Raw genomic sequence first — 6,444 nt, 5'->3', positions numbered from 1 at the left:
ACATAAAAATCAGCAGAAAGGAGCCTGTCAGCTGTGTGACAATCACACAAGATAAACTGTTTATACTCTTCTGGTTTCTTAGAAATCAGTTTGACTTGCATTTGTTCAAATATAAAATTTAGCTACGTAATCACGTGGTTATAGTCTAGCAAAATGCTGACCAGTATTCTTGGCAGAGGTGTGCAAGGCTGCCAAAATTTGAGACCTACTGTAAATGATACCTTTCTTTCTCCCCCAACTCTTTTTTTCATTACACAGTTCTTTGTTACAGCTGTTGGGCAAAACTAGTTCCTTACTGCTGTCTAAAAAGCCGTGTGAAAGATTCTGTGACCTTTTGATTCACTTTTTAGTGCAGAGTTTTTGATGTTGGCTTTGCTCTACTGCAAGAGAACTTTCCTGTTTTCCACATTGTTGACACTGTTGGCTTTAGCCAACATATTTTAGGATGTTTTTGTACAACCAGGCAATAGTAGCTCTCCTAATAAGTGCTGTGACCAGGGAGACTGTGAGGTACCAAACTTAATTCAATTTGAAGTTCATCTTCCAATAGGAAATCACGCCACAAGCAGTGGAAAGTATGTCCTTAAATATCTCATTGCCAACATACTTCTCACTGGCTGCATTTACTCTGCCTCTGTAGCACCATCTGGTTACTTAATAATTCCAGGCCTGCCATGGCTCATTCTGCTGACCAGTGTGCTCCACACTAGGAGAAGCCCTCCTGAGCTGGATACTCTGTCTTCACTCTTGGCTGTGGCAGACAACCCCATGGGATTCATTACCTCCTTTGACCCTGCTGGAGCTGAGGGCTGCACAGCACCTCTGTGGGTAAGACCTTTCTTGCAGCTGTTCCCAGGAACAGCCCCCTCTGCACTTGGCAAGGTGCCTGCAGGATCAGAGTCCGACTGTGAGGACTTTGAGGGGTGAGAGGTGGTGAGTGGATATACCTTGTTTTCCCCAGTCTCTCAAACTGGCTCTCTTCCAGCAGGCCGGCTGGTGGCACTGTTAATCAGCTGCAGCAGCTCACGGTGCTTCTCCAGCCTGGAAAAACACTCTCTCTTTCCCAGAATTAAAACACCAATTACCCTTTTTTCTTTGGCAGCTTGACTGAACACATAATTTCAGTCTGCAGACTCAAGACTCTGTTCCTCCACCTCTTCTTTTTCCTGTGTATTTATTGCCCTTCGTTAAAAGCTTTCATTCCCAAGTGTTCCAGTGTGTGCAGTCTTGTTCCTCAGCTTCACACACACCTATGGGTTCTCTGGCCACCAGGCAGTTACACATGAACAGGATTTGTCCTGTGGCTGGGTCCCCTTGAACATATTGAAGTAGTGTGTCTGCTCCCACTATGGCCAGGTATTCCTTTCCATGAAGGTATTTCCTTCATGCTTTCCTTTGTTTCAGCCTCTGTCCTGTGCCCCCCACCCTGCCATGACTGACTAAAGTTACAAGGAAGAAGAGGACTGTCTGTTAATGTCCCTTACCCCTTAAGATAAGGACTACAGGGACCTGCAAGGTACCTGTAACACAGAGGGAAGGTCACGGTATGCAACAGATTTTAGCCCTCTAACTCCAGGGCAAGTAAATAAATTAGGTTCTTTTTTCCTTTCTAGTCATCTTCAACAGTACAGATTAAATCTACCTTATTTTTTTCCCCTGTAAATATGCTTAAGAAATGCCTGTGGAAGGTGGGGGTTTTGTTGTACATTTTTTGATTTCTTTTTTTTAACAATATTCTTTAGTATTCTTTAAATCTGCTGAACCCAAAGAAAAGCTCTACCTCTGCTTTGAAATGGAAGTGAGATTTCAACTGAATCTTGAATTGGGTTTTGCAGAATCTCAGCCAAATGAAGTTTTTCTAGTGTTTGCTACCCACCAACATTTCTCTTTATTTGGGTAGAAATCATGTATTTCAGATAATTAATTCCATAAAGGGCTCAGCAGCTTTTGTACAAGTTGCTGTACAAAATAAATGTGTCATGCTGTTTCTTCAGCTGTGCAGTACTACACATTTTCCCTTTCTAAATAGCAACCACCCCAAAAGGGAAGGAAGGTGTCCTTTTGTAGTCCTGTCCCTCTGGCCTCTCTCTCTTCCTCCAAACAAGATTTTTTGCAGCATAAGAGCTGAAAAGTGGCATCTTGTGCATTTCTGTCATTGCACATTTACTTAAACTTTCAATGTAAACTGCTGGATTGAGGTCAGCAGCCAAGAGCACAACCATGCACAGCTCAGATTGGCTGTACAAGCAGTTCCATCTGATAGGACCCATGAAATGATGTCCAGTCTCAGGAAAAACTTTGCATCCCGTTGCTGGAGGCTCCAACTGATGCTATATAAAAGCAGGCTGTAATTCAGAATGACATTTATACTTGTGCTGGCTCAGCTCATGCTTGTGCTTCTTGACAAAGCACTGCCTCTCATTCTCAGGGCACTATGCACACAAATTTTGTCTTAAGTGGCATTTAACTTGAGAATGACCTTTTCCTATTCAGAAAATAGTAAAAACCATACCAATCTCAGAAATCAATCAGGTTTTACGGATGTATGTAGATATGTGATTCTGTCACTGAATTTTGTCAGAGACAAAAATTACCCGGATATGTCACTGTGTGTTGAGGAAGGTGGAGCCTGGATTTTGAGGAAAGAAGAAGACTGGTTTCCAAGGTGATGGATAAAATCTACAGCAAATTCAACCTCAGTATCTTAACAAAAATATTGTATGTGTGTATTTCCAAGCAGAGCAGAATCTGGCCCACAAAAATGATCAATAGAAAAGTATAAAGATAAGGAAATTGATTTGTTTAAAAATAAGTGAAGATAAGGTCCTGGAGGGAAAAAAAGCACAAACTTTTGAGACGAGAGATGACTTAAAAGTATAACGTACATGTCAAGTTGTGTGAAAACACCCACCACTTTACCATATATGTTCCTGGAAGAGAGAATGTAGACCTTTATTTAGATAATTTCAGTGAATAGCAGGTTGACCATGCACTGTAATCAGCAAATCAGTGTGAGACAGAATGGTTGAAAACTCTAAAGGATTTACTAAAAGAAAGGATGATGTCCACATTTCAGAAAGTGCCTCATCTGTCCCTGGTTTTCTGTCTGACTTGTGCTTTGCAGAGTGAAAAATACAAACCTGAGGAATGCAGATGGATTAATAGAAAGACATATGAATATTTCCTCTAGAACACAGAGCTCTGTATGATTTTGAGTTTCCTGCAAGTGTGTGTTTTTCATGTTGGACTGCACCATCCACCCATCTTGGACCTGGTCAGATGTACTGCATTGGTGGGAAGCCACATAGACCCTTCAGAAAATGTGGTGAGGACACAAACTGTCTGTATCCTCATGTCTCAGGCAGGAAGAGAATGTCCCTGATTGCACTTGTAACATTTTCCTGTGTGTTTCTTCAAAGCTAAGGATAGAAACAACCCCCTCAAGGAGCTATATGAAATGAGAATGTTAATCATGTTGCTGTTGAAAAAAACAAGTCAAAGGAGAGTTAAGGGAAGACAGAAGTTGCTTTTTGTAAAATCTTAAAAGGCTTGGGTTTTGCTGGCTTAAGCAGATAATAATTTTATTAACTTTCTTGTTGAAGTAAGTGCAGGGCACTTTGCAGTGCACTTTCTGCACTAGACTTTCTCAGCTTCTTCCAGTGAACTTCAGGTTGCAGCTTTGGCATTCACATGATAAGGATTCCTTTTTTTCCCCCATAGAAGAGAGACAAATTAGAAGCAAATCAAAGGTATTTATGATCTCATAAATCTCATAAAATGTTCTCAAGTCCGCTGTGGAAAAGGATGAAGAATTTGAAATCATATCCCTTTTGTGTGTGCCACTTCATGAAACAGTTTGAGCTTGGCTTCATAGGAGTGTCGTACCTTCTCACTTATCTGTGTGTGTATCTAAGAGCATACCATAAAGCAGTGCTGGGCCATATACTTGACCACTTATAAATCCCTCCTAAAACATCTCCTGGCCACTATTCTGGCAGGAATGGGAAAAGATCAAAACAGAAGGGTCCTGGACAGTGAAAGTGTCTTGCATTACAAGCACACTCTGGACCAGAGACCATCTTTGTTTGACATGGACATACTGACAGAGTCCACTGACATGATTCAGGGATTGGAGCATCTGACACACCAGGAGCTGGGATTTTTTAGCTTTGAGAAGAGGTTTCAGAGTGGAATTGATATGTGTAAATGTGTATCAACATGTATAAATACCAGTTGGAAGGGAGTGAAAAAGTGGAGCCAAACTCAGTGGGATCTTGTGAAAGGAAAAGAGGGAACAGGTGCAAACTGATTTAGATGAAATTGCATTTAAACGTGAGAAGAAAATCCATTTTTACTATGCACGTGTTGAACACTGGCACAGGTTGCCCAGGGAGGCTGTGGGCTCTCTGTCTTTGGGGATGTTCAAAACCCTGGCTGGCACAGCCCCAGGCAACTTGCTTTAGTTGGCCCTGTTCTGAATAGGGAGACTGGACCTCCAGAAGTCCATTCCAACTGAAACAATTATCCTGTGAATCTATGAGACCATCCTGGGTACCTTAAAAAAAAAAAAAACAAACCTCTAATCAACTCAACTATTTACCTATTCAGTAGTGTACAGGAGCACAGCACTTCACAAATTTCTGAACTGTGACCTTACTACACAAGGTAGTTCAACTCATATGAAACGTTTCCTCATGTCTCAGAGATTTAAACAGATGATGAGAGATAAGCATGTAAGAGTGCCTCAGAATCTGCCCCCAAGCCCATCTTCAGTGTATTCCTCCTTTGCTAGTGTTCTGTGTGACCCAGTTGGGTGTGAGGGGGTTTCACTGCTGGGTCTAGCAGGTATCTGCACCAGGTCTGGGCAGGGCATGGGTGCTGGTCCTCACTGAGGTCTGTATACATCCCTCACTCAGATCTCTTAGTAGTCTCAGAAAGGAGACTACTAAGAGATCTAAGTGAGGGATGTTGTCCTAGGTTGCAATATTGATGTAGTTAAGTATTCTATTACCACCAGCTGTGGGCCATTAGCTGCTATCACCCACTCCGGATGACAGGCAATGGGCCATCCGTTAGCTATTATCACTTGCTAATGACCCACCCCGCATGACAGGCAATGGGCCATCAGGGACCCACCGTGTGACTCATGAACTTATCTCATCCCATTGTGAGATGCTCTGCCGAAGAGGGAAGAGCCAGGTGTTCCCACCTGGATATAACCTGGCCCTGGAACTGCCTGAGCTAGCCCTGTCTACTGGGTTCCCAGAGGACCAGAGCTACCACTGGATCTTCAGCTGGAGACTAGACCTTCCCAGGATCACCGCTTCAACTGGACTACTTCAGTTGGACTGCTACTACCACCCTAACAGGGTGTTAGGTTGTATCTGACTTTGTCAGTGCTTTTCCTTGTATTATTTCACTTATTTTTAATTTCAATCTTGACTTGTGATCTCCCACTGGTTTGTTTTCAAACCAAGACAGATGTATACAGATGTGGGGTACTGCAACAAGTCCTGCTGCTCTAAACCATCAAATGAGTACTGAGAAATCCTCTAAATCTTCTTGAGCAGCTGCCAGGGCAACATAGTATGAAAAGAAATAGAGTTAGCAGAGTTTCTTTGTTGCTTTCAAAGAAGTCTAGTTAAAGACCTTTGATAAAGGCCTCTTGTTGATGTTTTCCCCTGAGTTTCCATAGCCTTTCAGCCTTTCAAGGCTTTTCATAGCTCTTCATTTCCCCCACACAGCATAGGTAAAACCTTGCTCCTTGTACTGATTCTCTCCCCTGCCCCAGATGAGTGTCCTGCATAAGCTCGAGCCTGTTGTCTTTTGTTAGCTTGAGCAGGGAGAAAGTGAGCCCATGGAGAGCCCTTAGCAGGCAGTGAGACTGAGGCAGGCTTTCAGCAGGGTGTCAGACACTTTTCAGGGCAGAGACAGTCCCTGGAATGCAGCAGAGTTCTCGGGCCTTGGGCAAGTTTAGACACATGTTGATGCATAATACAAGATGGAGCCTATCAGTTGATATCAGACTCTTCCAGTCAGTCACAGGGCTGGGTAAGCATGTATGCCATGCAAAATAGGAGGTAATGTAACTACCAAATCAGAGTGAAATGGAAAGGTTTCTTGTCATTCCTGGTTGGCTGTTCCGTTGTGAAGTCATTCTGTGGGGTATGGGTGTTGAGTAGGGGGCAAGCACCACAAATATAACTGTGGCATCATTTTGGAAAAAGGGAGTGAAGGCGAAGTGGAGGGGAAAAATAAAAGATGCCATCTACAGAAGCCACAATAATGCAAAACATAAATTAATCTAACTAATCTGACATACACTAATCTAACATACGCTAACTATCTAATAGGAATAACTTCAGTTTCTTCGGCATTTGTTCCATTTGTGACCTGGGCCATTCCTGAGCAGTTCATAGCTCAGGACTGGAATCTAGGAGGTCT

Source organism: Lichenostomus cassidix, chromosome 1 (assembly GCF_008360975.1).
Source record: "Lichenostomus cassidix isolate B80296 chromosome 1, HeHo_3.0, whole genome shotgun sequence".
NCBI lineage: Eukaryota > Metazoa > Chordata > Aves > Passeriformes > Meliphagidae > Lichenostomus > Lichenostomus cassidix.
The sequence above is the reverse complement of the archived record's forward strand: the minus strand, read 5'-3'. Positions refer to the sequence as shown.